This window comes from Maniola jurtina, chromosome 8, assembly GCF_905333055.1.
Source record: "Maniola jurtina chromosome 8, ilManJurt1.1, whole genome shotgun sequence".
Classification (NCBI taxonomy): domain Eukaryota; kingdom Metazoa; phylum Arthropoda; class Insecta; order Lepidoptera; family Nymphalidae; genus Maniola; species Maniola jurtina.
The window spans coordinates 4,676,364-4,686,049 of NC_060036.1; positions in this window are offsets into that span (position 1 = coordinate 4,676,364).

Here is a 9,686-nt window from a genome sequence, read left to right on the forward strand (position 1 = left end):
TTATCCAGCTTAGAAAAGCTGCTGTCTCCCGTAAAATTTATCTGACATACTCGTAGATATCTCACGGACAATCCCCGATTGGTATTACTATTTAATTAGTAGACTAGACATTAAAGAGTTTTATGAGGATAGGTATACTTATTTGTGTTGCGTTGTGTTGTATAAATGCATTTGAAAATTGCTTTAATTATGAAGGAAACCATCGTGAGACCTGCATGCCTGACTATTTTTTAATATTCACAAAGGTGTGTGAATACTGTCAAATCGCATTATGCCCGCGTGGCACATCACGACCCGTCCCATTCAGAGAGGAGACCCGTTCTCAGTAGTGGGCCGGTAACGGGTTGATTACAATGATGCATTTGACAAAGAAAAGCCAACACAAAGCAAGCAATAGAAGGTACGCTCACATTGTGTGTTCCTCACTGAATAATCAGACATAGAGCAGTAGAGAAATAGAGAAAACGCCAAAAAGGAAGTTTTGGTAAACATTAGCAGGCAAGTACAATAAGTTGCCAAAAAAGCACAAACAGGACTCGGCGCGGAAACGTTAATAACGCTCACGTTGGCATCCATAGCTCTTTTCATTCGGTACGAGCCGTGCATGCTGTGTCAAAGCACGTAATTAGTATTTAGGAAGGTGGTAAGAAAGGCGAGGTCGTGGGCCAGACGTCGGGTATCGATCCGGCGACCTGCCCCACGCTCTGCCTCCCTCGTGGGGAGTCGGGTGCCACGCACATCGAGCCACCAATTGACACACTTAAGGTAATACTTGGCACTTACGACGTTGCCTTCTTTGCAGTTAGCCATACAACCCTCGTTGCTCTTTATTCTCTAAGCTCAGTTTTAAACCCCCCCTACCCCCCTAAATGTTAGATCAAGTAACAACTAAAACAGTTAGATCAAGAACAAGACACATGCTACCCTGATTACATAACCTACCCCACTATCAAACAAGTAGGTAATGCGAAGTTTTTATTTCATAAATATTTACTGCGGCACTTTCGGCGGCCAGGTATAGAGCTGGCAGAATCGCGGAAAGTTACAAAAGCTCGACCCAGTTGGCTTCCAGCCCGGCTATGGGTCGTATCAACATAGTACAAATAAATGCATTACTTAACCTTGGGAATGCGCTATCGAATTTTCCTCTCTCGGTATGACAAACAGGAAACTGAATACTTGCGTAGCAGGTAGGTAGATATATCATGATCTAGTCTTTATCTCAATTCTCAAACCAACATAATGAGAACAATAACGGTTTAGATTGAAATCGCAATAAAAGGCACAGTAAATAGTAAATACCTAGTTACTTACCTTTTTGGATTAATATACCTCTTTTTGGACGTACCGGACGCATGGTCCGTAGCCAGGGCAGGGGTTTTGGGATCTAACCCCCTCCTCGCAAATCCCAGACCTATGCAAAAATACAACACTGGGTCCTTCTAAATTATTTACTAAATTACCAGTACCTTTTGGCCGTGAAAGTTTAACAGATAGACTTACAGACACACTTTCGCATTTATAATATTAGTATGGGTATGGAACTTTGGATTTCATCTCACTCTACCTTCTCGCATAAAAGGTGCTTTGAAAACATCAAATTTAGTTAAGTTTGTGATAGTTTCAATTCGTAATTTTTATGTACTTACTAAAATAAAAAATGTGCTCGTTGCACTCAAGCTCATGTTTACTATTGAATTTTATCGATGTATCAATTTCAAAGGTAAAATTCCACTGACGTCTGACCAGGTACCCTACCAAGTAAAGCAAAAGTTTTTTCTCACGAGAGGATTCGATGATAAACCCTTACCGAAAGCATTTCCTGGCTACGGTCTTGCGGCCAGGGCCGGACCAATTACTTTAAATTAAAACTTCGAAAGATTGGATAGGAAAGTCAATTAGGTAGGTAATCTACCTATATACATATACTTACCTCGACTATTAGGTACTAGCTGATACCCGCGACTTCGTTCGCGTGGATGTAGGTTTTTTAAAATTCCCGTGGGAACTCTTTGATTTTCCGGGATAAAAAGTAGCCTATGTGCTAATCCAGGGTATAATCTATCTCCATTCTAAATTTCAGCCCAATCCGTCTAGTAGTTTTTGCGTGAAGGAGTAACAAACATAGACACACACACACACACACACACACACACATACAAACTTTCTCCTTTATAATATTAGTGTGATACCTATCTCATAAAATTAAATGAAAATACTATAACATCATTATCATCATCATGATCAACCCATATCGCCGACTCACTACAGAGTACGAGTCTCCTTTTAGAGTCAGAAGGGTTCGGCCATAGTATACCACACTGGCCACTTGTGGATTGACAGACTTTAAACACCTTTGAGATCATTATGGAGAACTCTCAGGCTTTCAGGTTTTACGATGTTTTCCTTCACCGTTAGAACAAGTGATATTTAATTAGGCTTATAACGCACATAGCTCCGAAAATTAGAGGTGCGTGCCTGGGCTAGAACCCCCGACCTCCGATTAGGATACGGAAGTCCTGCCACTACTAGGCTGTCACAGCTTTTACTACTAGTACACAACACTAAAGAAAATAACTGCAGCTAAACTTATTGTTCAACTAGCTGTGCCCGCGACTTCGTTCGCGTGGAATAGCTCTCAGCGCGCTTTATATAGCCACGGACGCTCAGGCGCGAGGCGTGTAGTACGTACTCTGTACGTTAAAAATGTTCGCCGTGATTCTTTAAATTGACATAACTTTTTTATTTATGAACCGATTGACATGAAATAAACACTAAATGTTAAGTGAAGCTTACTACAATATATTAGTGAAAACCGTATCTAAATCGAATAAGCCGTTTCTGATATTAGCGTGCACAAACACACAGACAAACAGACAAACAGACAAAAAAATATTAATTACAATTTCGGGTTCGGCATCGATATAATAACAACCCCTGCTACTTTTTTTTTATATATTTCCATTGTACAGACACCACTTTTCTACAATTTTATTATATGTATAGATTACGTTATCTACCTACCTATCTTGATTAGTTACGGGATAGGTATCATGTTGGCATTTGGTCCGAGTAGACTATAGAGTCTCAAAAAAAGAGGAAATGTTTATAAGAAATATCTACCTAATTCGCATCGTACCAACATATCGCACAGCTAAAATTTTAATGCATTCACCATTTCTCCCCAAACGGTTCCTTCTATATAAAGACAATTTCCGGCAAAGGAATTAGGAGGGAAAACAAGCAAAGCACGCAGATTGTCCGAGGCAACGTCGCGTTGCACTTTGGGAGCTCTTGGGACGGGGTTAGGTACCTACTAGGAGAAGGGGGGAAAGTGGGTGGTGTAAAATCACCCACAATCATTTATACCCGAACTGCCTGTAGAATTACTAGCTGTCACTAAATTCCCAGAGATTCGCCCGGGCGTCTAACATTGCTTCTCCCCTTCTAAAACCTACCTTATAAAGTGCATTAAGCGGAGCAATGTATACGATTCAGACTAGGATTACGTCCCCAGGCAATCTCGAATATAACAAGACGAGAGCGCTGCACATTTCGCCCTGTTCTATACAATATTCTCACGGCATGTCGTGTCACCCTACTGTTAGAATTAATTATATCTAATTTATTGATCACTTTTCATTATTTGGAAATAGTAAATAAGTAAGTACCTAACTAAAATTATAATAATATTCAGATCTACTTTCACAGGAGTAAAGAAAGCTGACGTTTTCTATGCACACGTTAAATTTTAGATCTTTTAGATCAGTCTTATTAGGTAGGCCAAGAGCACGCACTTATCCATGTGGATAAGAGTATAGGCAGACTGTTTTGATACGAGCATTTTTAAAAGAAATGGATAATTATGCATTTTTGATCCCCGAGACAGAAATAGGGGTGTTTTAATAATAAAATTAAACAGTACCTAACTACTTAAGTAGGTTTTTTATCGGCCTAGTTCTTAGTTTTTTGCTACGTTTCTTGTACGTAGTAGATAATTCAGCCGTTTAATTAGCTCTTTTCCCATCTGTGTCTTACAATAGTGGATGTACCAAGTGATCATTTTTAGGTCTTGGATACATTATTAGAATTGACAGACTGCAAGTGCAACAATATTGAGCAATTACAGTGAACTGTTTCTTCAACCACAACCAGGATGACAGTAATAGGTAAGGGGATTAGGCAGGTAGGTACTCGACTCCTTCACAAAGACATGATATACATTGCTGCTCCTTGACAACTTACAGTAATTGTGTCAGGTTTGGGACACAGCACATACGCAAGAAATAACAACCTTTTTTTATCTGCTAAATCGAATAAATGTCTGATGCAATTGGGAGTGCACCATGAGCTATGCACAACCCGGTCTGCCGCTACTACACATGCAGGAAAAATAAGCGTCCGTCATGCACCACCACACTTTCCCCTGCAACTCTACGCATGTTTCACTACGACACTACAGCATCGAGAAGTACTTATACTTAGAGACGTTTCCACATGGTTTGCACTGAAGTGTAATGGAGGTGTGTTTTCGACCAATCAGATTATTGACAGATGACGTTATAAAAGTATCACGTCGTCTAACAATTGCTCTTTTGCCCACTTTTCCGCTTCAGTGGAAACGCACCAGAATGTAGAGTCAACATTTAGGTCTCGATAATATTTGTACATTTTGTACACACAAGATAAACTAAGTAAGTTTACCAAACGGGGACCCATACCATACACTGCTGAATATATTGAGAGTATTTAATTTTATTTCAGTAGCTAGACCATACTGAACTTGTAATTTTTTTTTTTTTTAAATAACCGACCTTGTGGATCGATACAATTAATAAAGTACGTATTGGTGTAAGATATTCGACTGTATGTACAAACGAATTTATAGGTACCTAGTGCCATTAGTATCTAGCTTGGAACGAGATAACCTAGACCAAAACAGCAGAGGGGGAGAATAGGGAAGGGGTGTCGGAAACTGGGTCACGGATACGGGCTCCTGACACGAATAGCGTCCCATCTCACGTGCTCCGTCGCATGTATGTACACTCAGCTTTAGATTAGTAGGTATCTACTAAGAAGTTGACTCGCTCCGAGTTCGTCAATGTGTGGTAGTATAAGTAGTATTTCCTGAATGACACTTGCTGTCGATCGCGTAGATATGTAAGTAGTACAAATTACCGCGTTAAAAAGTAGTTTATATCCGATGTAGGCACAGAAGTCTCCTTCCAACCTTCGTCTCCAAAGAGGAAGCATTTATCTAGATCTGTTCAGCGGTTCAGTTGAAAAAAGGTAGCGCAAATCTTTCTTATTGTGACCAGCGATCACAGTGGTGACGTCGTCTACCTTCTAGCTTTGGACATAGAAACTATTAAAGCAATCTAGTAATATGTGCCCTCGGTTCACCGTGAAGGCGGAATGAAAGGAGCATTGAAACAAATGTGTTTTTTTTTTAATTATATAGACTAACGCTTGGCTGCAATCAGACCTGCTAACAAGTGATGAGCAGCCTAAGATGGAGCGCGCTTGCCTAGAAGATGCCTATTCACTCTTGACTTGAAGGTACTATATTATAGGTGGAAGGGAAAACTGATGCCGGAAGGGCGTTCCATATGCTAGCGCATATTCGGTCAGCGTGTAAATCCGCTCCGCTATCCGCCATACGCGGTGCGCCGTCACTCAGGACAAGCTTAGGAGTCAGGATACAGGCTAGAGCCCGGCCGTACCTAGTCGACGTTGTAGGTATTGACCGGGTTCTTGCTTTTATTAATAAACCATGGCGCAGGTTTTCAGATGTTCTTAATTATTATTGTATTCAAATATCCTTTCTTTTGTATCCTAGTATCTTGCCCTAGCCTAGATCATTAATTCTAGATGTAACTTTGACTCTCACAGTAAAGAAAACGTACCTAATCCTAATTTTAAGTTTTGGAAATATTTCTTACTAGCTGATGCCCGCGACTTCGTTCGCGTGGATGAAGGTTTTTTTAAAAATCCCGTGGGAACTCTTTGATTTTCCGGGATAAAAAGTAGCCTGTGCTAATCCAGTCTATAATGTATCTCCATTCTAAACAGCCAAATCCGTCCAGTAGTTTTTGCGTGAAGGAGTAACAAACACACACACACACACACACACACACACACACACAAACTTTCACCTTTATAATAATATTAGTGTGACAATCTACCGACCAACAAAGTAGTTAGTAGACACTGTTTCCGAGGCATCTACCGATCTATTACCAAAAAGATCTTCTGATAATAGTTCCGTATAGAAAAGCGAGGTGCTATTAGACATCCACATCCTCGTAATTCTTATAACACAACTTATAATTATTAAGCGTAACAAATTAACTCAACATGCACACACCGCTCGCACAGGTTTTACCTTAAGAGGGCTCTCTCCGTCACTCGTTTCCACTCGTTTCATACAATCGTAGTTCCAATTTCATTTGAATACTAAGCAACCTAAGTCCATGAAGTTTTGCAAACATATTCTAGAAACTAATATCTATGTCTGTGGTTTTCCAGATTTCTGTTAAAATATTCGGTTTCAAAGTTACGCGGTCTTGAAATTTTCATACAAATCTTGGAGCCCCTGTAATTTTAAAACTACATATTTTTAGAAAAATCTAAAACACCACAGACACAGATATTAGTTTCTAGAATATGTCTGCAAAATTTCATGGACTTTGGTTGCTTAATATTCAAATGAAATTGGAACTACGGTTGTATGAAACGAGTGGAAACGAGTGACGGAGAGAGCCCTGTTAAGCGGCGAATATAGGTATTAGTCACAGATAGGACAAGTCTCAAAAAGAGGCCACTTGACTATTTTACTCTACGCGATAATTTTTGTTGCTTTGAAAGCGGCTTTAGATAGCCGAGGATAACTTTTTAGGATTTCGTGCCCAAAGGATGCCAACGGGGCCCTATTACTAAGCCTCCGCTGTGAGTCCGTCCTTTCGTCTGTCTGTCAACGGGCTATATCCCATAAACTGTAATACATAAAGAGTTGAAATTTTCACAGAACACGTGTAGTTACCTACCTATTCCTATAGCCACTATAATAACAAATAATAAAAATTTTAAAATAACCGCTATGAAAACTTAAAAAGATAAAAGTGTTATTTCTTGTAGGACATATGTATGTATGTATGTTTGTATCCAAATTCTGTGTGTTACACCGTAGTGCCTAAACTACTGGGCTGATTTTGATGAATGAGGTGTCAATTGATTCGTTGTAAAGGTCCGGTTGACATAGGCTATATTTTATATGAAAAAATTGACCTAACGGATTTTACATAAAAAAGTGGAGGTCTCCAAAATTTTTATTTGCTATTGTATCGAGTGGGGGTCAAATTAAAGAGAAAATTTTGAGCTCATGATATGAATGTGCATAAACATTAAAATATACCAAGCGACAGAAAAACAATTTTACTCTAATATTCCGGCGTTTATTAAGACGATCGCAGTCGGGTTTTAGTTTTCAATTTTATCTTGTTGACTAATGATACTGAAATATTTAGAAGCCGGGCGTTGCCGTTTTGACATCGTTGTAATAAGGCCGCCGATTTTGTATGTGTAAGTAGGCATGCGAACAATAAAGAACAGAATCGTGCGACCCAAGCTCAAGCCAGTGAATGGTCAGCTTCAGGCTAATTAAAAGCAATAATTACTCAGTACTACTTTCGATATAGTAATGAATTTGATGCAAAGGCTGTACTACTAATTCTCTACACTTAGTAGCTACTTAAAATTTATGTCTATTCTACAAGGAACATTATGAAAAGGCACTATTGAATCTGCCGATTTAGAGATTTTTAACCCCCGATCCAAAAAGAGGGGTGTTATAAGTTTGACGTGTCTGTGGCATCGTAGCTCCTAAACGAATGAACCGATTTTAATTTAGTTTTTTGTTGTTTGAAAGGTGGCTTGAGGTATAACCGAATTAAAACAGTATCCAATGTTCCCAATAGCCGCTCTAGCTTTTACATATAAATCTCTATACTTTCAGTCGAAACTCGAGGCGATTTTCCCCCGAGATAGCACCGTGTACACCGTGGCAGCATGCAGCGGGACAAATTAGCATGAGTAATGAACGGTTCGCACCCACGACGGTGTCGCGATTACCTCTAATTGCGATATCTAATTAAACGGAATATCATAATCGCATGCACACTCTGATTACCGAACGGCAAATTAGACGCATTCGCTCGTTCGCTGTATACTTAATCATTTTAATGAGCACACCTGAACGAATATCTGTGCAGATGCTTCTGTACCGCTCTGTGAATACTAAAAATTGAGTTTAGCGACTTTCCCGGCTTCGCAAGGTTGAACATTTGAAAAGAACAGCCGCCGAGTTTCTTGCTGGTTCTTCTCGGTGGGAACGGTATTCCGAACCAGTGGAAAATTATTTTGTCGATTCAAAAACACTTGTGAAAGTTTATTTGAATAAAATAATATTCCATATTCTATATCTACCTATAGTAGGTACGCGACAGGTTGAGATGGCAAGGCGGGGGGACACCCTTTACACCCGCGCTCAGCCGCAGAGAGAAAGCTGTGTGGGTGTGGACCCAGTTGCTATCTCAACCTGTGACGCAGTAAGTATTTGGTAAAGAGCGCCGCCCCGACTCAAACCCCGGACTTCTCTGGGTCTAACACAGAAGACAAGAAGATAAAAATAATTATAAATTAAAATAATACATTTATTCAAAAAATCACTTTTATTCTTATTGATCGTGTCTAGCACTTTAGAACAAAATCTGTACTTAAAATGTAAGTATTATCAATATCAATGGCTTAAACTCATAAAATGCTATATTTACAAGTATTGAGTTTCGTACGCTCACCACATTTGGCTACTTCTCGCCTGATATCCTACTTAGCAGCCATAGCGGTTTAAAAAACTCAACAACTATGAATTTCTTTCGTTTGGACGCCCAGGACGCCTCTTGACAGCATGGAATTCAAGGAATGACATGCTTAATTCACTATAATCCGCCAAAACAGACAAATTTACAACGTTCAGCATGCGACACGAATAGCTCACTCTCCTAATACCAAACATACAGGAAAACAAGCAACCAAGCAAAATTTTCCTGCATGTTTAGTAGTGGGGATGGTCGATGCATGTCGCATGCTGCACACTATACCATACAGATTTGTGTTTTGGCCGATTAGAGCGAAATAAGCCTGTTGTTCCTTGCGTATCGTGGATTTCCACTTCCTTTCCTTAACCAATGTTTCCATGGAAGCTTAAGCTGAAAAAAAAATCTGCCTCTTAAGAGCGACAGTAGCCAAATGAGAGTTAACTTTGACGGCAGAAACATACTTTCAACGCCCTTCAAATCTAATCATAGAACTATCTATGACTAGAAACACACTAAGAACAGCCGACACAACGTCGCGTCGAGTGTTTGTAGTATAAGACGTGATGGTGCTCCCACACAGACATATTAGCTGTGTATGCATTTTGAATAGGCACGTCCGGTCCGGTCTGGTGGGAGGCTACGGCCGTGGCTAGTTACCGTCAACTTCACCGGGCTTCTACTAAGAAATTCTTGACAGAAAAGCTCAGTAGCTCTTTGTCTTGACTCAGGAGTCGAACTCAGGACCTCATGATGCGAAGGCCGCAGTCGAATAAAACTAACGAGGCAGTCATTTCATAAAATTAGTCAATT